The sequence below is a fragment of the Amblyomma mixtum genome, chromosome 3, assembly GCF_055824585.1.
Source record: "Amblyomma mixtum isolate Tamu chromosome 3, ASM5582458v1, whole genome shotgun sequence".
In the NCBI taxonomy this organism is placed as follows: Eukaryota; Metazoa; Arthropoda; class Arachnida; order Ixodida; family Ixodidae; genus Amblyomma; species Amblyomma mixtum.
Genome location: NC_143014.1, coordinates 331091928 through 331116412, shown reverse-complemented (window position 1 = coordinate 331116412; position 24485 = coordinate 331091928). Strand labels below are relative to the sequence as shown.

At 45.9% G+C, this 24485-nt stretch overlaps 1 protein-coding gene across 4 annotated transcripts in view; it reads left to right on the top strand.

Moving 5' to 3' along the window:
• Positions 1-24485, top strand: part of LOC149355948 (uncharacterized) — a 133051-nt gene that overhangs the window by 24910 nt on the left and 83656 nt on the right. The gene's annotated exons all lie outside the window — the stretch shown is intronic.

Below are 24485 nucleotides of genomic sequence, written 5' to 3'. Positions count from 1 at the left end.
TTTAAGAAGAAAAAAAAAACTCCGCGTGTCGATGGGTTTCCATAAGCAGGCCTGGGGTGCTGCCTGATCTCGGTAACCAGAGCCGGCAACACACGCCCTCACCAGAGAAAGATTTAGCCAACCTGCTGTAGTAATTCGCCACAGCCTTCTACGAACAAGCCAATTAATTATCGGCCCTCAGTCAGCACCGACTGCGGAGAAACTGGCAAAGGCGGCGATCAGCCCTGTGACGCAGAGGAGAGTGCTAAGGATCTCTGGCTACGGACAGGCTGCCATCGGAAGCTGAACCTTGGAACGTTTAACTCTAGAACGTTATCCAGTGAGACCAGCATAGCTCAACTGGTTGAGGAACTAGCGGGTATTAAATGGGATGTCATAGGGCTTAGTGAGCTTTGGAGGACAGACGAGGCATATGCTGTACTAAGGGGCGCGCATGTACTGTCAGGATATACCTGGCAACATAGAGGAATTCTATACTACTAACTAGAGTGTAGCACCTATCGCAGTGAAGCTTAATAATAGATACAACCTGAAGGTGGTACAGGATTAAGCGGCTACATTCAGCCATGATAACTAGATTGTTGAACGCCTTATGAAGCTGTGGAAAAGGCAGTGAACAGACTAAAAGCACAGTACACTGCACTCATGGGCCACTTCAATGCGAAAGTAGGCAAGAAGCAGAATGGAGACCAGGCGGATGGCGACTATGGCACCGGCTCTAGGAATAGTAGGGAGGAGTTATTAATAGACTTTGCAGAGAAAAATAATTTACGCAGAAAAAAATACCTTCTTCCGCAATCGAGGTAACAGGGTTTGGACTTGCAAAAGCCCCAATGGTGACACTAAGAACAAAAAGGACTTCATAATATGCGCTCGCCCTGCCATCTTCCATGATGTGGAAGTCCTAGGAAAGGTTCTTTCTAGCGACCATCGAATGGTAAGGTCTCCAATTAGCTTAGATTTGAAGAGGAAACTAAAGTACCTAGTGAAGGGGAAGCACATTGGCGAGTTAGTGGTAAAAGATAAATCAGATGATTCAGGATACTCCTGGAAACAGATATTCGGTTTAACTGAGGAAGACGATCGTAATGTTCAAGCAATGAACGATAGACTCACAGCGATCGATACGTAGTGCGCACTAGAAGTAAGTGGTAGGATGGTTCGACAGGATACCGGCAAGCTATCTCTCAAGGTGAAAGATCTAAGAAACGCCAAAGCATGAAAGCGTCTAACCCTACAGACAGTCTAGAACTCGTAGAGCTATCAAATTGATAAATAAGCGCAAGGTAGCCTACACAAAAAACTTTGACATGGACAGAATCAACAATGCTCAAAAGAAGGGAGGTAGACTAAAAGCAGTGAAGAGGAAACTTGTCATAGGTAAAAACCAGATCTGTGCCTTATGAGACAAAAAGGGCAATGCCATTAGCATTGTGGCTAAGATAGTTAAAGCAGCCGAACAGTTCTACACAAATCTATACAGTAGCCAATGTAATCAGAACGTTAGTGAGGGAAATAGTGGTGCACAGCAATGGGACATCGTGCAAGTAAAGAAAGAGGAAGTCAAGAAAGGCTTATGATGAATGCAAAGCAGTAGCGTAGCCAGAAATTTTGTTCGGGTGGGGCTCATGTTGCAGCACGGCCTCCTCATAGAATTTGTGGAGGGATCAAGCGCAAGAATAATAACTGCATGGTAATTCACAATGCCATTATGTATTAGATAACGATACGCAGTGTCTAGACAAGCGAAATATGTATTTTTTAAAATAAAAGATTGTATTCTTTTGTCTTAAAAATCGTGGCAGACATAACTGATACCAATGCTTCCATGTTTTGCGTATCTAATAAGTAGAGAAAAAATAATACGAAGTCTAGAACTACACCAGTCCGAAACCAGCAAAGCACTGCATGCCGCTGATATGAAAAAGTAAAGGCCATGAAATGTGCAAGTAGAGGAAAAATATTTTAATGAATCTTTGTCATTCAAGAACCTATACATTTCTGTACATATGCGATGGCCAGGGAAAACTCTCAATGACGCTGTCCTTCGTTTCAGTGTACTGCACAGCAGTAGCTGTCACCGGTCATGTATTTCCGAGTAATTGCACCGAAATTTTATTCGAAACAGTGTGCACATTTATAAACGAGGAGTTGTGCAAAATATGTATTATATAGAAGTGCGAAGATAAAATGGAGTATTAGAAATGCGAGGATACAACTTGATAAAGGACAAAAAAAGTACCACTGGAACAAAGTCCCTGTAGTATACACAAAACCTCGCAACAAGATATATAAATACCCAAATGTCTTCATTAAAGCTACGTATCTAAGCAAAAGTCACTCTATATAATGCGGCAAACAAGGCAAATAAACATCTTGCGCAATCACAGCTGGCAAAATTTGCACATGGAAAGACAGACGATCTAGGCAAGAACAAAACTATGATAGCTGATGTCGCGATATGTACTTGGGCCATGCTGCGGTCGTGGCAGCACCATATGGTTAGAATAATAGAGGTGGAATGCCGAAATCAATAGGAAAGTATGTTTTATCAACTGCCTGCACGGCGACAATTATTCTGCACCCATAATTACAGAAGGGTATTCCTTTGGTTTAAAGAAAAAATAAAAGCAGTTGGATAAAAAGGAAAGAGAAGGACAAGCGAAAGCCTCGAATGATGCCGCAAGTTGAAATAACCAATATCCGAGTGTGTATGTTGGGAAACGCTCCGTGGGTAGGGCTTTCAATAAGCAAGGTCAATCAAGATCGGTTATTGATCTCCTCAAAATTTTCGTATTCAGAGGGTAATTTTGATCATGGTGATAACTGATGCTTGCGTTACGTGACTCCAGGTGCATGGCCGTTGCCACGAAATCCGACCTGTGTTAGCAATGTTCGCGCCAAAATATCTTTTATAGTCTGAAAAGGACATTGTAGGTGACAAAATACAGAACGACTTTCCGGCGCCGGGGGTTGTTTTGGTCAGCGGTGCTGGCAGTTCGAAAAAATTTCAGGGGGGGCGGGGGGCTGAAGTCCCGTAAACAACCCCTGGCTACGCCCCTGAATCAGATTGAAGTGGCGTTGAAACTAGTTCTTTGCTGGGCTGACATTATGCCCACTAATTCCTGAACAACATTGCGACAGCGATAGGAATAAATCTCTTCGGCTGTGGTCGAAGGAAGGAAGGAAAGACAGACTATCCAGGCAAGAGCAAAACTATGACAGCAGAAGTCGCGATATGTACTTGGGCCATACTGAGGCCGGTGACAGTTCGAAAAAATTTCGGGGGTGGCTGAAGCCCCATAAACACCCCCCTGGCTACGCCCCTGAGGCAAAGGGAGAAGGGAGCTGGTGACGATCAGGCAACAGCAGTTCTATTGAATAACGGAGGGGAGATTGTGCTAGAAAAACTAGCCACCCTGCATAAGTAGTGCTTTATGACCTCAAGCGTTCGAGAAGCTTGGATAACGCTAACATCCTAATATATAAGAAAGGAAACGTATAGAACTTGAGAAATTACCGACCGATCAGCTTACTGTCAGTGTCCTACGAGGTGTTTGCGAAGGTAATCGCTAATAGAGTCGGGACAACCTCAGACTTCAATCAACCAAGTGACCAGGGAGCCTTTCGTAAAGGATACTCGACAATTAATCATATTCACATTTTCAATGAGGTGATGTAGAAACACGCAGAATATAAACAACGTATACTGCCTTCCCAGATTACGAGAAAGCTTCTCACGCAGTGCAAACCTCAGCACTAATCCTTGCATTGCGGACTCAAAGTGTAGAAGAGTCTGATGTGAACATAATGGAAGATATCTAAATGACTTCTCAGCTGCCATAGCCCTCCGTAAAGTCGGCAATAAAATTCTATCAATGAAAGCGTGTCACGCAAGGTGACACGATATCGCCAGTGCTGTTCACCGGCTGTTTACTGGAGTTATTCGGAGGCCTGGTTTGCGAACAGTTGGGAATAGAGTTGGGAAGTGATGTAAAGTCTCAGAAAGGAGCAGCAGTTGATTATTGACAGTGAGTAGCAGGAAGTGGTAAGAGAGAAAATTTACTTAGGGCAGGTAGTGACTACAGATGCGGACCACGAGAGTGCAATAACTAGAAGAATAAGAAGAGACTGGAGCGAATTTGAAGCGTTCTCTCAGACGTAAATGGAAGTTTACCAATATCCCTAAAGAGCAAAGTTGACAACAGCTCTATCTTCCCGGTATTCCCCAAAGAGGCAGAAGCGTGGAGGCTAACAAAAGGGGTTCAACTTAAGGACAACGTAGCCAGCTGTCAAAAATAGAGTGATCGGTATACCGTCCAGAAACAGGAAGAGGGCAGAGTTGGACAGGGAAGAAACGCGGGTTAATAGGCAGCCTAGTCGAACGTTAGGTGGGAGAGTGATATTAAGGAGTTTGCAGAGAAACGGTGGCCGCATATAGCACAGAACAGGGTTAATAAGAGTGATATGGTTGAAGCCTCCCGCTACTGCTGCTGCTCCTGCTGCTGCGGCTGGTGCTGCAGCTCCTGCTTCTGCTGCTGCGGCTGCTGCGGCTGGTGCTGCTGCTGCTGCGGCTGCTGCGGCTGCTGCTCCTGCTACTGCTGCTGCTGCGGCTGCTGCTGCGGCTGCTGGTGCGGCTGGTGCTACGGCTGCTGCTGCTGCTCCTTCTACTGCTGCTGCTGCTGCTGCTGCTGCTGCTGCTGATGCTGCTGCTGCTGCTGCTCCTTCTGCTGCGGCTGCTGCTGCTGCGGCTGCTGCGGCTGCTGCGGCTGCTGCTGCTGTGGCTGCTGCTGCGGCCGCTGCTACTGCGGCTGCTGCTGCATCTGCTGCATCTGCTGCTGCTGCTGCTGCTGCGGCTGCCACTGCTGCTGCTGCAGCTGTTGCTGGGGCTGCTGCTGCTGCGGCTTCCGCGGCTGGTGTTTGTGCAGCTGGTGCTGCTGGCGCTCGTGCTGCTGCGGCTGCTGCTGCTGCTGCTGCTGCGAGTAGAGATAGGATGGGTAGAGATATAAGTGGATAGGTATATAGATAGGTGGATAGATACAAAAAAGTGGGTAGATAGACAGGCATACAGGCAGACAGAGACAGACAGACAGGCATGCAAAAGAGAGGAAGACCGACAGACAGACAGATGGATAGATAGACCGATAGGTAGATGCGTCATCGTCATAATCAGCCTCATTATGCCTGCTGCCAGGCAAAAGGCTCTCCCATCTCTTCCATTTGACACTGTCCTTGTTCAATTAGCTCTGTCCTAGATTGACAGATAGATAGGTAGACAGAGAGACAGAGAGGCAGACAGACAGACAGACAGACAGAGACAGACAGACAGACAGACAGACAGACAGACAGACAGACAGACAGACAGACAGACAGACAGACAGACAGACAGACAGGCAGGCAGGCAGGCAGACAGGCAGGCAGGCAGACCGACCGACCGACCGACCGACCGACCGACAGACCGACCGACCCACCGACGGACGGACGGACGGACGGACGGACGGACCGACCGACCGACCGACCGACCGACCGACCGACCGACCGACCGACCGACCGACCGACCGACCGACCGACCGAACGACCGATGGCCGGCCGGCCGGACGGACGGACGGACGGACGGACGGACGGACGGACGGACGGACGGACGGACGGACGGACGGACAGACAGACAGACAGACAGACAGACAGACAGACAGACAGACAGACAGACAGACAGACAGACAGACAGACAGACAGACAGACAGACAGACAGACAGACAGACAGACAGACAGACAGACAGACAGACAGACAGACAGACGGACGGACGGACGGACGGACGGACGGACGGACGGACGGACGGACGGACGGACGGGCGGACGGACGGACGGACGGACGGACGGACGGACGGACGGAGGGATGGACGGAGGGACGAATGGACGGATGGATGGATGGATGGATGGATGGAGTCAGAAAGAGAGATAAACAGATGGAGGGAACGAGCGATTATTAGCCATACCTTTGTATCTGTGGCGCGACAAGTGTGACCTAGCCATTAATTGCCGGCATGCTGAATATTTTTGGATTAACTATCAATTTTCTTCCCATTCCTAAACTACTCTCTTTACCTTCTCCGACAATACTCTAGATGTCTCTTACTTGTTTCTATTTCTTTTTAAACCGCGTATCCTGTCTATTCCGAAACCCTAGTTCTCTGCGTGTTCCTGCGGCGGCACCGCGCGCTAAGGTTTGGCGGCTCTTACACTGAATAAGAATATGTTTTATCATTTTCCTCTCTTGCATGCAGAAACAGCACACGTCATCCGTGGTGCGAAATTTTTTCGGTAACATTTCATCCCAAAGCATCCAGCCCAGGCCTTTAACAGTAAACACTACCTTTGGAAATGTCAAAAAGGTTTTTTCTTTTAATCATTGATTTGGCCCTCCTAGAGAGCGCCGTCGGGTTATCGGGCATTTTCTTTTGCCAGCGAGTATTTTCTGAGGACCATTCTTACTGTTTCAAGGTAGTCCTACTACTAGCTTCTTCCCTTGGACGTATGTATTTTTTGGCAAGACATCTAGTTCTTCGCCTCCATGTAGTGTCAATACTGCATCGGTATATGTACCTAAAGATTTTTGCCACCAGTCGTTTCTAGTTCATAGCCGCAACCATTCTTCATACTGCCCCTTACTTTTTGCTTCACGCGGTTCGAACGTTCACCATGCCATATAATCTGGAACTGCTTCACCAGTAGTATTTACGTGTGCGCCCAAAGCAAGCCTACCGACGGTCCTTTGCTTTATTACAAGTGCTGAATTTGCGGCAGATCCCAAGCACAAGACGGTGTATGCAAACCTCAAGCCCAATAACATTGCTCCTTTCCACGTTCGCTGAATAATTTTTAATTTATTACAACTGCAGAGCAAGCGATTTTTCATGACAGCTGCATTTCCCTTTGCTTTCTTTAAAATTTCCTCACTACGGTCTCGCATCTAGCCTCTGTCATAATTTATCCAGATACCAAGGTATTTGTGCGCGTTAATCATAGGTAACTCAAAGTTTTGTAGCGTGATCGTACCAGGCTAAACATTGTAACCGTGACTCCCAAATTTTTAGCGCTAAACCTTAGTCGTAGATCCTCGATTCTTTCCTGCAAATGTCTGCCAAGTGTTATAGTCCTCTCGCACCGTCTCCGAGTGCAACGAGGTCATCAGCGTATTTAAATCATGATGTGCGACTTCTCTACATTTGGCCCCTTCGCTGCCATAATACAATAAATAAACCCTAATCCGCTAGTTTCTATCTGCCGTTCAATATCCCTGATATAGAGCATATATAGAAGTGGCGGTAAAGGCATCCTTGCCTAAGTCCATTTTTGACCACAGCTCTTTCTGCACAATCATTTCTTGCCAGTTAACAACTACATTGTTCTTTTTTTCAAATTTCTTTTCATAAGCAAATTGTTTGACTGGCCACAACCCCTTTTTACGAAATTTTTCCACAACATGGCGTGGTTTACATGGTCGAAAGTCTCTCTGATCTCTAAAAGCGCCGTCCACAGTGGTCGCCTTTTGCTTGGAGCAACTTCGATGTGTTGTGTCACTGCGAGCGAGTTGTCGTCTCATCCACGTCCTTGTCTGAATCCATTCTGCAGCTCCTCCAAAACCTCTTCCTCTTCAGTGCAGCGTTGTATTCTATTGTTGATGGCTTGCTTTGCTATTCAATACAATACTGAGGTCACCGTCAGAAGCCTATAGGACTTAATTCGATCGGTTGCACATTTGCCTTTGTATATCTGGCTCATTCCACTCCTTCGTCATCTTGCCGGGATTTCTTTGGTTCTCAATGCGTCACTCAACGCAGCATACAGTCTTTCTTGTTTCTTTATCATGTAATGGAATTAGTCCTGTTGGTATTGTGTCCAAACCTGTTGCTTTATGCAAAGGAATTTTTTTCTCGACTTTTTTCAATATAACTGGTCTATACCTGCGTTAAAAACCTACGCTTGGTAGCAGCCTGCATCAAGCTGCGCATTACTAGAGCCATCACACGTTTTAAAAAGCCGCTTCCAGCTGTTGGCACATAAATTGCATGGCTGCTTCATTTTTCAATAAATTACTGTCGTCATCTTGTACATGGCGATGCGTTTCCTTCGAATTTGTGACTTGTGTCTTCAGATATTTGCAGAACTTTCTCGGTGCGTGCATTTCTCTGCTTCGAATATCTGCCATCCACTTATCGGAGTTTACCTTTGATATTCTCCTTGACCACGATATGGGCATGGTTCTTGCGTTATCTGTACTCGTGCCATTTCTGTCGAATATCAGGCAATGGTTTATTTTCTTATTTTCTTTTCCTTCCTGCCCTGAAACAGCCTTGGAGGCTTGATATAGCAGATTTAACATCCACGTCCCACCAAAGTTTGTGTCTCTTTTGACACCTCCTCAGCTTTTTGTTAAGTAACAAATCGATTCCTCTCTTAATTACCTCTTAGACATCATCATATGCCCATGATCTTTTGTGAATATTAAGGCGAAAGCCTTTAATGTCTCATCGTTGTAAGCAGCAGTTGTCGACAGAAAATGTCACGCTTTTCAATTGGTCGAAACGGCCGTGACGTCACAGTGGGCGAATTTCAAACGGGGCCAATTGTACTTTGCCTAGTAACCATGCAACCAATTGAAGGGATCGTAAAGTGATGCTCCAAGCAAGTGCGACTGAGCTTAGTTAATTGCTTAATTACCAAAATAGTCTAATTAAGTTCTCTAGTCAGGCCATATAAATAAATAAAACCGAGTAGGAAATTGGTTGAGCTTGGGAATCGAACCCCGGTCTTCGGCGTGCGAGACGAGCATGCTATCCACTCCGCCATGCCAGCTCGTTGGTTTGGAATGAACTAAGGCGCGTCTAGTGAATACGGTGTCTTCGCTCACTCCCATCCTCCTCCCTTTCCTTCCGGAGAGGTTTACGTGTCCACCGAGATATGAGAGACAGACACATTGCCTTTCCTCAAAAACCAACTTACCGACGAGCGAGGCGTAGAACCGAATGGGGAATGGCGTTCTATGGACTCCCTGGCAGCGTTGCAAGATGCTGTCGGGTTCCACTCTTAGAGGCAAAGCTGAACATCTTAACCACACATCAGTGACCACACTTTAGGTAAAAAAAGTGCCCCCCTGAATTTTGACGGGTGTTCACGGAGATATATGAGACAGTTACTGCGTCATTTCCTTTCTTCAAATACAATTTTCATTTACTTCATTACAGGTCCTCTTTGTCTTCTTTCACTCCCGCTTCCTCCCTTCCTCTACGGTGCGGTTCAGGTGTCCACCAAGATGACAGAGAATTACTGCGCCATTTGCTTTCCTCAAAAAGCGTTGCGTTCAAAGACCAAGGCATCGCGCCGAACGGGTGGTGGCGTTCCGTGGACTCCCTGGCAGCGCTACAACTTGCTCTCGCGTTCCACTCCTAAATGCGAAGCTTAAGCGTAATTAATTAGACGCTAATTAGTATTCAGGCATTAATCAGTAATAAAACAATTAATTAGTGATTTGTCATCACTTAGTAATTAGTACTCATATGTGATGCCACCAGTGCCACAGAAGCAGCAAAAGTGGTTCGGAAAACGCTTTCGCCTCTACGCACTTTAGACAGTCAAAGTGCCCCCTGAATTTTTTCGAATACTTTTCTACCGCATGTGCGATGGTCATCAAATGACGGTCATTTCTTTATCAAAATCTATGCAAGAATTCGCGTAAATGCTTCATCCTTTTCTCTATAACCAATCATTACGACTAACCTCTTATGGTCGCTCTGAGTACTATTTATTCTTTCCTAGTCAATTTTGTTTACATTCAGCCTTTTGTATAAATCTCCCGTAATTGTGCAGCAGTCCGTGTTGGAGTGGGAAGCGCCCAATTCCCACGTGGTTACGCTGCCACTTTTCACTTCCCTATTTACTATAAGAAGGTCATTCTGCTCACACATGGCCAGTATCACTTTTCGTTTGCTGTCTAGATATCCGTGTAGTTATTCTATGTAGCGTTCATATCCCCCTGTATAAAACTTCTCCTTTGCCTCGCGTTAGTTTGATATCTCCCGATGGACGTTCGACCAAAAATTCTTTTCTGGCCAGGCCGTTGCTTCTCGTCACTAATACGCTGCTACAAGTAGCAATTCTTTGCCCGAAATATTAACATAACCCATGCATGCTCCGGACATCGCTTATTTACGCAGACGACAAGAGCTGCAAAGGGCTGAGTTTCAGGATCTTTTCTTGATGGTGTTTCAGTACATGGCACGGGCTACATGCACGAGGTTTTTACGTGATAGGGAACGCTTTTTGTGAACGACGACGACAAACATGCGCCAACTGGGAGCCTTCGCCTTAACAGCTTAGAGACGTGATTAGAAGTTTCGACTGTGCTGCAGAGCCTATGCTTGGAGCAGGAAAAACAGCAGTGATACCGCATCCCACATCCCCCGCACCTATCTTCAACATCATCATCATAAACACCGCCATTATCGTCATCAGCCTACTGCACCCACTGCAGGGCAAAGGCCTTTCCCATACCTCTCCAATTAACCCTACACATCTTTCGCTTCTCTGCGTTTCTGGTTCCACTAAAGCGAAGTGTTTTATTGCACGAAGCTTAGTTTCGGTTCGTAACTACCGTAACCTACGTGCCGAAGGATGTCGGCGAGCATTGACACACACAATACACGTTTTTTGCACATCGAGGGCACTGCCGGAGACGTGTACCGGGTCACCGGACACCTAAACACGTGCGATGGCATTGTTGGGGTCAGGGGGTGGCACTGCGCGTGCGCAGGTGGGTGCGGTAACCCGCAATACGGCTCCGCTAGTACGTTTCTGTTATGATAAAAAGGCCTGATAACGGTTCCCAGGGACGTCCGATGACACGTGATAAGCAAGAACACTTCCAAAAAGAGAAATTGAGGGACAAAGTCAATTAAAAATTGAGAAAATCCGAGGTCGCACGTCCAGGATATGCTTGAGCGCGCGGACTGGGAGTGAGATTTCTTCCGGCTGTGGGGCACAAATGGTCTGCCACATTCATAGGTTACACATGAAAAACTCAAAGGCTTCTAAGGGAAGTAACAAGAACTGCTCAACACTACTGCCTAAGGCCGCACCTGAAACCATCTTCAGCTTATGTCAAGGTGCCGGAATGAACTGGAATTGTACGATGGCTTACCGGAGAATCAGATCGTTCTCGCTAAAGGTAGGATTTTTCTATCAGGGATGAATTAAACAATGAAAACATGTGATTACCTAAGCAAACAGAGCACTGTTAGTCACTCTTCGAATCCAGCCAAAGCAAAGGTTAACGCAAGCTACATTCTGTTCTCGTGGCCTAACTAAACCTTCTAAGCGTGGCATAGAACGAGTTTAAATCTTCAAGCTCAGAACAAGCAATAAGAATACTTCAACCTTTTAAGATCGTAACACCTTCTAATGCTGCCATGTCATTTCCCTAGCTCTTTGAAAGGAAAAGCGCTGCAGTCACTGCAAGACGCGGATGTGTACTAGCAACAGAAAAAAAATCATTGCTAAGAGGCTTCAGTGCAAAAGCACGCGAATACCAAAGCTGAATGTATGGTTCTAAATGTACCAAAGCCGCAGCGTGCAATACAATCGAGAAAGTGCCGAAGTAGTTTAATTACACTTGTCGTTACCATAACTATGGAGCGAAATCTTGAAGCAAATTGCGGCAACAATTTCATGCGATTATATTCCTCTAGTTGCGCCGTTACGGCTTAAAGCGGAAACAGCAATTATTTTCAGTTTCAATTAAATTAGCTACGCATTGCTTCAAGTATACGGTGAACAGAAGGTTTATTTTGAAGTAATCCGAAAGTTACTACCCGCTTGCGATTCGAGACCGCGCACATATGGTTTTGAGCAATGACCAGCACCCCCAACGAAACCGAAAACGACTTCAAACTCTCCATTGGTTTAATACCAAACGTCGCATAATGTAAAATCACTGCAGTACCAACCCACGCGGCACAGAATAAGATCTTCCTGAAAGCTTGTGTCTTGTATCTTTACCTTCTGCCGCCGCGGTGACTCAGCCGTAATGGCCGCTGACACGAAAAAATCTGGTTCGATGCCAGTCGCGGCGGTTGAATTTCGATTTAGGCAAAATTCTAGAGGCCCGTGTACTGTGCGATGTCAGTGCACGTTAAAGAACCGCAGGAGGTCGAAATTTCAGGAGCACTTGACTACGCCGTCTCTCATGGCCTGAGTCACTTTGGGACGTTGAACCCCATAAACTAAACAAAACAAAACTTTCACCTTCTTAGTGTGATTGATATGTCAGATTTGGGAAACTGATTTGAAGGTGGCCTACAGAGAATGGCGAAACATTTGTAGAAAATAAATTTCTTTCTAACGTTGTTACGTGTTTCAAAATGTGCCCGCGTAATCAAAGGATTCAAGTCTCTCAAAGCATCGATTGCCATCGAATAATGACAGTTTATATCGCGAAGAAAATATCAGCAACCGTTAAGTAGCAGCGCACAGATACTTCTGATGATGGAATGCAATGTTTTTAGGTTTAATCTTGTATTTTTAAATTATTAATCTATCAATTCTTGGTTGTCTAATGTTACTGGCGAATGAAGTTTATCGTCTATATCCGCAAAGCAAGGAGCAAATACAGCATTTCAAGGACTGGATCAAAAATATAAAGGTCAGACATACCTTCAGTAAGAAGCCATGGTCGCAAATAATTTTCTTGGCTTCCAACTTTTTCGTTCGAATGTTACGAAATGCAGATAGTGAAGGTTTCCTGGGCGCCATGGTGGTGCTGTAGTCGTTCACCAAAGGGTTTATGAACAAAACTGAAACTTTCAGCCGCCTAAAAAAGAGCGTATCCTAAGATTTCGGCGCAGCAAGGTGTCCATTTAAGAAGGCGTACGGCCGGCTCAAATCTCGTTTCGCGTGGTTCCGCCGAGCCATCGGATGGTCCCTTCGGCAGAAGCCAAGAAGCGGTACCACTGACGCTCCTCGCATGTGTACATTGTCGGATATAAGCTTGGACGAATGAATACTACCCAAGAACGCATCATCAAATATCGCTAACAGCGAACCCAAAAGTCAAAGGCTTGGACCGACGATCATGACGTCGCGGTTAATCCCATTCCATGGGGCCATCTGCCAGCCGTCAGCAACCTGCGACCTGACAGGGGAAACACTCATAACTGGTTGCTGGTACTATTGGCTGGACGTACTCCTTTGACGGTCATTTGCCGTTTCTTTTTGAGTAATATCTGGCATTGAGTCGAACTCCCGTTCTTGGCCTCCCCTCTCCGCGGCGCGCTTCAAGGCGCCGAAAACGCTCCCAACTGTCCCATTCGTGGCGCTACCGTACCGCGTGAGGAAACCAATTGCTGGTCGTAAGCTTTTGCGGAGCGCGTTTTTCCGCACGTTTTTCCGTACCTTTACAAAGAAGGACGACTGCGAAGCGAATCTTCATAAAGGGCTCCGAAGGCCTTAAGCCAGCCAGAGTGGCCAGCAAGTCCGGCGACATTTTCGCGACTGCCATGCAGCGTAAATGCGCATAAAAAAAATTGGGACTACAAATTTACAAATTGAACGCAATTACAGCGCGTTCTCCAACCGTTTCAAATGAAGATTTTACCACGGTCTCTTCAGTAAAAATGTGTATCTGGTGGGACATTTATGGACTTCAAATACGACTGATCAAACATGTCTTAGACTTAATCTCTCCTTTACTTGAATATACCTTTATACCTGTTTTCCTAAATGGAATCTTTGCGAAACAGTCAGAGGTTGGATCCGCCGCGGTGGCTCAGTGGTTTCGCCGCTTGGCTGCTCACCCTAAAGACGCGGGTTCGATCCCGGCCGCGGCGTATAATTTTCGCTGCAGAAGAAATTTACAGGCCCGCGCACTGTGCGATGTCATTGTACGGTAAATAACCCCAGGTGGCCGAAATTTCTGGAGCCCTTCACTACGGCGTCCCTCATAGCCTGAGTCGCTTTGGAGCGTTAAGTCCTAATAAACAAAACAAGTTACAGGTTGGAACGGTAAAAGTTTTGCGCAAAAGGTGGGTAAGAAACGAACTCTCTAATTGCAGACAAATTTCAATTTTGCCAGCTTTTTCCAAAATCCCTAGAAAAAATAATCCGTTATTGTGTAGTGTCATTCCCATCAAAACGTCATCAAATCACACTTGCCCAAATTGGGCTTATGAAAGGGCTGTCTACTGAGGCGGCCCTCTTAACACAAAAGGATATTAGGCGCGTTTGAGCGAAAAATGTGCGCATTAGGCATAATTTATTCTAAGGCTATCGACACCATTAACCATGAAACCCTCTTATTAATGTTAAATCATAATGGGTTCGGGGGCATTTTTCTTCAGTTCCTAAAATCCTATCTGCAATGTAGCTGGCAGCTAGTTGTTATCAGCAATCATTTGTCAAATGTGACAGAAGTTCGAGCAGGAGTACCTCAGGGAAGTATTTTCAGGCCTCTGCTGCTTTCTTTTTCACAAGTGACCTGGTTAACATAGAAGGCACAGCAAGGTTTGTCATATACACTGATGACAGCAGCATACTTTTGGTAGGGTCTGATATCGAGCTTCTTATTTGAGGCGCAAATCTGCTGCCGCTGCTGCAAAAAAAAAATCTTGGATTATAGTTAAATTGCTCGCCCTGTGTAACAGTCAATCCAACGCTGCTTTCTTCAAGCCGAAAACTCGCAACGGAGACAAACAATCCATACTCTATCTAGGCTGTACAAAAATTCAAATAGTACCTGAAGTTATTGTGTTCGAAAAAAATATGTCCTTGAATGCTCACATAGACGCAGCTGCAGCTAAAATTTCGCGTATTACGGGTGTCCTCCGCCAACTGCGATATTGAGCACCTGTTAGCATCACACGCCTAATTTGCAATACTATTTTTACTGCGCACATCAGCTACTCTCACCACTTAGTTTGGCGCACAACTTTTTCGTTAAACATCAATACTTTACACCATCTAAACAAAAGGAAATTCGTATACATGCAAACGCAGCACATGATAGCAACACCGGTCTTCTGTTTAAGGAAATGAACATTCTCACAATTCCTGTCATCTGCAAAGCAATGCTCATTAATAGATATAATAAAGTAATTAAGTAGAATAAAAAGATTTTTGGTCACGTAGCTCACTTGACTTGTAAAAGACATGCGCATAATACTCGCAGTATTGAACTCTGGAAATACCTCGAGCAGGTATTAACTATGGTTGCCAGATACTACGAATGTGTGCTCCCGTCGAAACAAGGGAAAAGTTACATACCTTCAACACTGTTTTTGTAAAATTTATAGCCACCCGCTATACACGCACTGCTGTTTTTTCTGCATTTAGCCACACCCTGCACACATCACTATGCTCTTTCTTTATCTCGTAATCGCCTACCATTAGCGAAAAATAGGATGTGCTTAAAATGAATTTCAAACATATTGTATCATTTCATATTTATTTCGCATTTTTTGTCCCTATGCTTAAACTGCAATACGAGCGCTTTCTAAGTATACCAGCAATAATATTTTGAACGTAATGAGTAATTACTCCCCTATTACAACGTGCTTTAAAATACGTGAAAAGTACATATTTGCCCGCTTAGCTTATTCATAATGCATAAAAAATATACTAAAAATATACGTTAAATAAATTGTATTACATTAGAAGTAGGCTATAAATGTACATTGAATACATTAAAAATATATTCACTTCGGCTTAAAAAAGGTCTACTGGTCGGCTTCACAGAATGAGACTGGTTAATGCTTCAACTGCAGAACAAACCGTACAGGCGTAGTTATCATCGATCACTAGGCACATGAGATTATAAGGTCACGTGACGGAATGGGAACGGCAAAGACACCCACACAGCAAATCATGACGGAAGTGCCGCAGCAAACAACAAATGCTCCGACAAGTGCATACTTGGCTTGCCTTATGTATGCCCATATATGCCCACCGAGAGCGACGTACTATCTTGCCCGGTGAGGCGTTTTTTGCGCAAAGACTGTGGGCCCAAAAATTATCCCAGAAGTGCCCTACTGGTCGCGTTCGAATCTTGGGGCGATCTAGAACCGAATTGCTAGTCGAAACTTGCGTCAAAAATAGGTCAGGAGTCGAACTGTCAACCAACAGATACACGGGCGTCTAAGGGAGCCGGTGGGCCTTGCCGGTCGTGGTCCTTTTCGCTGGCATATTCGGGTCCGGAAGTGCCAAAGGCGCCTTTGCCGGTATCATGCTAACACGTTCCCAGCACGTAGTGTAAATAAGTGGTCATTACTTTCCTGCTAGAAGTTACCATAAATGGAGAAGTTACATAAAAGGAATTGCAGGAAAGGAAGAGTTTTCACTGTTCCCTGAAACATCACTTCGAGCCCTAGATTGTTCCACGGTAGCTTGAAGTGTAATGCAATTATGTTTATGCGGACTGCCCATTGGTTAGAATTTAAATATACTTGGACGGATTAATTGCGTATTTACGAAAGTACACTTTAAATACATTGCCAACCCCACAATGCGATTTCCTGAAATTCGATTTCGAGCACTAGGTTGTTCAACGGCAGCTTGAAGTGTGCTGGAAATATGCTATGGCGGACTGCCAATTTGCTAGAATTTAAGTATTCTTTCGACGAATTAATTGCGTATTAACGAAAGTACCCTTCAATTACGTTGACAAAACGCAAATGCCATTTCCCGAAATGCGATTTCGAGCACTCAGCTGTTCAACGGCAGCTAGACGTGTGCTGCAAAAACGTTTAAAATGACTGCCCGTTTGTTAGAACTCAAGTATACCTCGGATGAATTAATTTCATATTTACGAAAGTAAACTTTTAATTCATTGACAGGATGCTAAAACTCCATACATATACGTTTAAAAGGACTGCCCGTTTGCTAGAACTAAAGTATACTTGGGATGAATTAATTTCATATTTACGAAAGTACGCTTTTAATATATTGACAAGATGCTAAAAATGCATACATATTTTTTCACGTATTTGAAAAGTCTTCGAAGTATGCCTTAAGTGAGGTATTTTTGGCATATTTTAAGAATATATTTCGAATACCAAGCATTAAATTTCAGGAACGTATTTCCTACGTATATTTAGTACATTCATGAATACAAAATGTGTTTAAAATACAATATAAATAACCGACCGTATATTCCAAACGTATTAGTTCTTGCTAAGGGTAGTTTATGTCTTCATTTTATACCAGATCCTTCCATGTATAATACTTTGTTTTTGTATCCTCACTTTTTGCCAGCGCCATGTTTAGGGGCCGCGGATCCCGTCAAGCCCGGTTAGTCTTTTTTCTTCACGGTCCTGCGCATGTGTAAAGTTGATGGTTGGATAATATGAAATGAAATTGTTGGAAATGCGTATCATTATTCAATGAGTCAGGAGACTGCTTTCATTATGGGCACCGCGCCGTCATGTACTCCATGGTGATGAAAGAAAAGTTGTAATTATTACTTCTAGGGTAGTGAGAACTTGGGAATCTTGCTTCTTCTACGAGCGGCATTGGCCTCGCAGGCCCGCACCTGAGAAGAGCGGGTTACGCACGTTATTCCTGCATTGAACGCTTTTTTTGGTGCAATGCCCCGGGGAACTTCAGCTGTTTCGGAGCCAGATCATTTTCAGGATGTTTTCTTGATGGGGTTTTCAGTGCCAGGAACGAGCTATATGGACATTTTGTTTACGTGATCGGGAACGCTGTTTGTCAACGACGACTACGAACATGGGTTAACGGAAGCCTTCGCGTCAACAGCTTAGCGCTCTAAAAAAAGTTTTATTGTGCTTCGTGGCCTAAGCCTGAATAAGGAAAAACAGTACTGGTACGGCATCCCACATCCCACGCATATATCGTCATCACCACACGCACTACCACAATTAGCACTACCTTTCCTATTAACCCGGTCGTGAGCCAGTACCGGCCACCTTATCCCCGCAGACTTCCTTATCTTAACCGCCCTTGAACTTTCTGCCGCCTTCTCCTGCGCTTGTCGTCTTTTGGAATCTAGTTCTTTGTGTTCTTCGTCGATGTTGTTTTCGCTGGCAAAATTAAGGACTGATATGCGTGATAGCCACAATTTCGAACTCAAACGGTGAAGATGCCATCGTATTAAACAAGGGAGTCCTGTCACCCTCCGAGTACGTGTTTCTGCTCTAACGTTCCTTCGGTGCTCCTTCTTCTGTGTATCTCAGTTGCATAATTTATTTCTGGGATACAGATGCACCGATTTTTCCGTCGTTTTAGCCGTTGCTCCATTAGAATACAAGCTGACATAGGCCACACCTGTCGGATGTCGACAGGCGTCTTGTCACCATCTAGACTCAGGACAAGATAATTGGCGCATAGCCTGCTACCAATCTGTGCTGAGAGAGCTGCAACATGTGTAGTAGTTGTAAAGACGCCGAAGGTGACCGTGATTTTTTTCGTTACAGCCGTTGCTTCATCACAGCAGTAGCTAGCCTGCACAACGGCTGTCGGATGTCAGCGAGTGTCCTGTCGCCATGTAGAGTCACGACGACATAGCTGGCATTTAGCCTGCCGCCGATCGGTGCTGAGGGAGCCTTCAAAAGGCGCACGACCGCCCCCGACGCGGCCGTATACACCTAACAAAGCCTTGCCCACACGAGCACATTTTTTCTGCGTCGCCATGAAAACGACCTTTGGAGGAGTAACGTCATAGAGGACAGATTTAGGCCTAAACAGAAGATTTAGCCCGGTTTTCTCGGTGCTCAAGCTGAAACCCGCCGAGGTGAAAGAGGGCCCGCGGCGGCGATTTCGTCGCGGTGCCTGTTCTGATTTCTTTCCCAGCATGAAGCAGGAGAAGGCTAATCTATCTACTTCACCTCATGACTGCAATGTCCACTCGTAAACGAGCACATCAGAGCACGAGCTACCGACGAGTAATTTGATGAAATGAACAGCGGCGCAACAAGGACACTAACAAGAAAGGAATACCACATGCGCACACTACCAACTGTTTATTACACGGAAAGGGGGCATATTTAAACATACTGCTCAAGCATGGCACTCATTGCACTATCGCTCCGAACCCAATACATGGATAAAAGCAGCAACATCAGGATAACAGACAAGAAACCTTTAACCCCTGCAGAAAAAAAAACTAAGAGATTCTGATAACAGAAATTAGCGGAGGAGGCCATGTAGTAGGAAAAGCAGTGTCAAACAATCGTAGCAAAAGCAGAGTCATCCATGACAAGCAAAAGCAGTCAGAAACCAAGCACCAAAAATGAATATAAAAAGTGAAAAAGTAAAAAAAAAAACAAATGACAATCGTAGCAAATTTAGTAGTAATCGTAGCAAAGGCAGAGTCAAATACATGAAGAAAAAGCAGTCAGAACCCGAAAAACAACAACAAAAAAAAAAAGCAAGAACAAAATCAACAACCTGCCTGAACAAACAACAGACGGCCGCTAGAAATGCAGGGCTGAAGAGACGCACAGTACATGATGTCACAAAAAACTATAAAGAAAGGACACTTCATTTCTACCGAGGGATACTGAAGAGTCGCTAACACAAGTGCTTCCCTTCTTTTTGATCATAAAAGCCTAAAAAATTTCACGTGCCACCTGATCGCGACTCCCGCCAAGAAACCTTATTCCGTTAAGGACTTCTGGAATAATTTGATAAATACCCCATAAAGTGCTTCGAAGTGAATTATCTCAGGTTTTACTGCGTCAGCAATTTAGCGTACATTCCCGCCAAAAAAACTAGCTGGGGTTTTTGTAACCGGAAGGTTGCGTTGGCGAAGACTGGAGACAAACAGTGCGAGAAAGGAACACGAGGCGCACTTCAAAAGTGCCCATAGCGGTTGCGTCGAAACCGCCGCCGTCAGAGCGAGCGAAGGAAGGCGAGAACTGAAGAGGACGAGGCCGCTGCAATAACACCCCTAGCGCAGCACGAGGTTATAAAGGCCCACTTGTAAGGTTAATATTACACGCAAAATTACTTTAAAAAAAATTCAATTGATGCTGCTGACGGAGAAATGCTGCATCATAACCTATGAGCACGTGTCAGTTTCTTTGTTGTCTTCTTTTCACACTACAGTCGACACCACTAGCGAATTTTTGTGTTGCTGCTGAAGCTTTAGAGAGCGTGCCATCAGCAACATCTAAGCCCTTCGGAACTCGACGCTTCAGAATATCCAATTAAACCACTTTGTTCACGGCCTAGGTCTATTCTAAAAAAATGCTCTCGCCTTTTTTTTTTATCCTTATCTCTAATCTTTGCCGTGTGACACCAGCGCGCGTTGGCACCGTCATGCAGACGAAGCACAATGCCAAGTGTAGTGCTTGACGCAGCTGATTATGCGCGGTAATATCAAATTGCCGCAACGTATGGCCGCGCAACTGTTGGGCGCCGTGCAATAAACCCTGGAAAAAGATGGACAGCATGGGCGAGTTTGTAATAATTCATCGTGGATGGTAGAGCGCGAACTACACGACGAATAAAAGCTAGAAGACAACGGAAGCAGAAAAGCAGCGCTCGTCTGTGTTGTCTTCTTGCTTTGTACTTCGCCTAGTTCGCGCTGTATACCACCCACAATGAATAACCCGCGGAGATGACAAACAGGAGCTGTGTGCAAATCTCTGAAAGCAATCTATTCGAAAGCACTCTGAACATCACCATCTACCAGAAATTACGACGAGCTACTCAAAAAGCAGATCCTTGAACCCGGGGCGGAAATCGCCCGAAGACAAAAGTTGCGATCATCTTGAAGCCACCTCTATATTTTTCTAACCTGGGTGCCTTTCCCACTCTCGTGCTCCCTCACTAGAGGATATACGAAGCCGTGAAGAAGTACTCTTTTCCCCCTGTAAAAATACACGTCACAAGAAGCCGCATAAAAATGCGCCTTCTACCTCCAGCTGTGAGCATCGCTCCTCGTGCGCGAGCACCTAAGAACGCGTGGCAGACGAAAAATAAGAATTGTTCGAGATTTTCGTTCCATTCCGACTTGCTCCTCCAGCTATCGGCAGCTTCGCGGACACACCATGGAAAATCACTCTTCCTACAGGAGACGTGGCACTTTCTTTTCCCAGGACATTTCGACCTGGGCTCGGCTCATCTCTTTGGCATTACAGAAATGTCATTTCTCTCGGTAATGAGCGATAACCTGACTGTTTGCCATCCCGTGGGCGCCTGTGGTGCAAGGACCGTGCACGCATTCGCCCGGGTGCTTTGTTCATGCAAGCGGCCACCGGTCATCGAGCTTCTCCTAGTGCCTCGTCGTCTCGTTCCTACAGCGTCCCAGCGGGCCGGCCATCGTCACCGGGCTCCAGATAGAGTGCGGCCGGTGCCTTGGCGAGTTGCCACACGGAGGAGCTCCCAGTCTGCTCGATCTGCTAGCCGCGTTCCCAGTGACCACCACGGTCATTTATTCTCTTATTTCTTCGGCCGGAGTAAATGAAAGAGATGTCATTGTCGACAAATACGGTTTCTATTCCTCGACTGGGGTATCTCCTCGGGAGAGCTGATTGTTGTAACGCACTGTCTAATTTTGTGAACGTGGTTAGCAAGGTGCCTTCCTTGCACCCGCGTTGATTAACGCACAACTCTTAGAGGAAGCACTTCAGTCGGCAGATGTCTGATTTTCAAAATGCATTTTGCCGTTCACGTTAAACAAATTTACGAGACGCTTACACTTTCGGCAGCGAATTTAAGAGAGGGCGAGAAGTGTGCGAAATTCTGACGCTAGTCAAAGTGTTTTGTAACTCTGACAAGGGCTGTGGTATGAGGGATTGGATAGGCGTCCATGCGTCCGCGTGCGTCACGCACGGCCGCTCACTCTTACATAGACACGGGTCCGGCGAAGGTGACGCGGAGTGCCACACTTGCTGCCTCTTTCCACCTGCCGTCACTAGTGGCGACAGTGTTCGGACGATTCAGCCTGGCGTCGGCACTAGTTTACTCCCTGCCTTTCTCTTTTCCTTCCCGCACTCTAGGATGCCTCGATGGCCAGCGCGGAGGCACGCGGACATCAAGGCACCTGATCGCACTCCTTTGTACGGCGCCGCAAAACTGCGACGGCGTGGAAACGAAAAACGTGATGTTAACAGCGATCGTTCACCATTTTCTGGTGGAATACTTCTCGGGAAGGAAACCGGTTGCCCCTCCTCTCCCTATCTCCCTGTTCTTTCAGCACGCCGCTACCTCGTACCTACTAAAATTAACGCTCGGATTTCGGGCAGTTCTATGATTCTCAAACTTGTGACGCAATTAAGATCACGTAGCGCTCTTTTCGTCATACTTGACAGCGGGCATGGCCGCACTACCACAACCGCTCTCCTTTGCCTAAATTACAACGCGCCTCACAAGCATGCGAATTTCTTGATTGCACTTCAAATCCGGTGGCGGAGAACACGCTTTTTCCTGATTATCATCGGCACTGCAAGGCAAGAGTTTCATTTTATTTCATTTTATTACTCTCAAGGCCGGTCAGCCGTTACAGAGAGGAGTAGGGGAAAAAATAAAAATACGAAATAAAAAGAAACAAACCAATAAACAGTTACAATTCATAAGCATTAACAGTATCCTTGAATTTCTTAGAATCCTTGATGACGACGACGGTGGAGGGCAGGTGATTCCAGTCCGAGGCAGTTCTGGGGACCAAGCTGTAATAACTCTAAAAGCTGTTGTCCATTAATTCTTCATTTCAAACCATTTAAGGCACTAAGACACAGGCCTCCACTGATAGTCTGTTTCGATATGTCCAATGGACCCGGTAGTGACCATTGGGCCGTATAAACTTCCGCTAGTGTTGGTTGCGCTGTTTGCTTCTGGCCCGGAACCGATTCAAACGCTTATGTAGCTACCAGATGTCCCAGCTAGATCTAACCACGCTTTTTAAAAAAGAGGTCTCGTTTTTCATTGCAACTACCTGAGGCTTGTTCATAGTCGCGCGGCCGAGAGTGCAGCATTCTTGTCGTTCATCAAAGTTCAATAATCGGTTAAGCCTAACTAGGTATCTTTTTAATTAGCATAAATAATTAACATAGCAGAACAAAAAAAACTGCTGCACAGTAGGTCACGCCACTTTAAACAACCCTCAGCTGGTTTCACACGGCATGGACATTGCGTGTTTTTAAAAGCTGGGTTACGCTTATCTGGGACACCTGGTAAAAGAGTTCACTTGTAATCTCTGCTTGTGGTGTCCTTGGAATCTTTGATCCGGGTCTCTGAAGAGATGAGGCATTACCTCCAGCTCTGGCGGCCTATGCACGCAGTGCTGACAGGCACGTCACCAGCACATTGGCGCTTCAAAGATTAGGTACCTCAGTTACAAATCTTACGCTCAGGAGGCAGTCGCACACGCGTTGTCGTTACGAGTCACCCTCTGTAGTTCACAGCTTCTTACGCTAAGTATGGCCCGCATTATGGCAGCAAAGCAATTTTCAACTCGACGTGATGGCGCAGTGGATGAATTGTTGTGATCATGAGCACGAGGTCGTGGCAGCGAGTCGCAGCCAACACGGGCGTATTCCTCTGGGATGGCGAATTGTTAGCTCTAGGCTTCGCTTAAAAAATGCTGAACAAATAGCCCCACACTGCACCTCCCAAAGCAGTACAGGCTTAATTCAATCAAAACTTAAAAGAATCCTTTCAAGGAAGGACAGTTCATCCTTTTGCGCCCCCAGGCAAGCAATATAAACAAATGTGTTAAAATGCTACAGCCAGCAGCAAAGCTAATCACCGTGGTGCTGGCCTGGGCAGGCTCGTCTGATCTGCCTGTTGGAAAGATGCACGAGATGGATTTAGGATCAGCCTACGGGCTGTGGGATATGAGGGTAGGGTTATGGGGCTAAGCTGGGAGTGGGGACAGCGTGAGGTTTTTCAAATGATCTTGATAGAGCCGAACTCCTTTTCAATCCTACGTAGAGAGTGAGCAACGCCTATTGTCCGGATATGCAGCCCCCGGCCTCGAAACATACCTCCACAGCACGGAACGTTTCCGGGGTCTTCGAACCTTCGAGACAGTTTGGTTACCTTACCAGGAGAGATGACCAATATCCCCTTCCGCTAGCCACGTTGAACAGTTTTCGCGCTACCGGTTTGGTGCGTCAGCGCTTACTCAAATTAAGCGGCCGCAGCGGGAACGTTTGCACGGTGTTCGCGGCGTCGGAGCAAAGGCGTTCGCCCCGACATCACATTTTCGACTCCTATTTCCAGGCTCGAACGGCTTTGCATCTGATTTGGTGTCCGAAGTCCACACCTCATGCTACCAAGAGATTTTTCTGCCCCCCCCCCCCCCCCCCCCTACTTAATTGGGGCTAGGGATTGTTCTGAGATTTCATTGGGACTACTAACGGTTACTCAGAACTGACAAACAGGCTTTTCCAAGTTTTCATATATACTGAGCTCCCGAATGGGCTGCTTACTCTGTCCGGTTTCCACTGCTTCAGGCCTAACGTCGACTTCTCAAA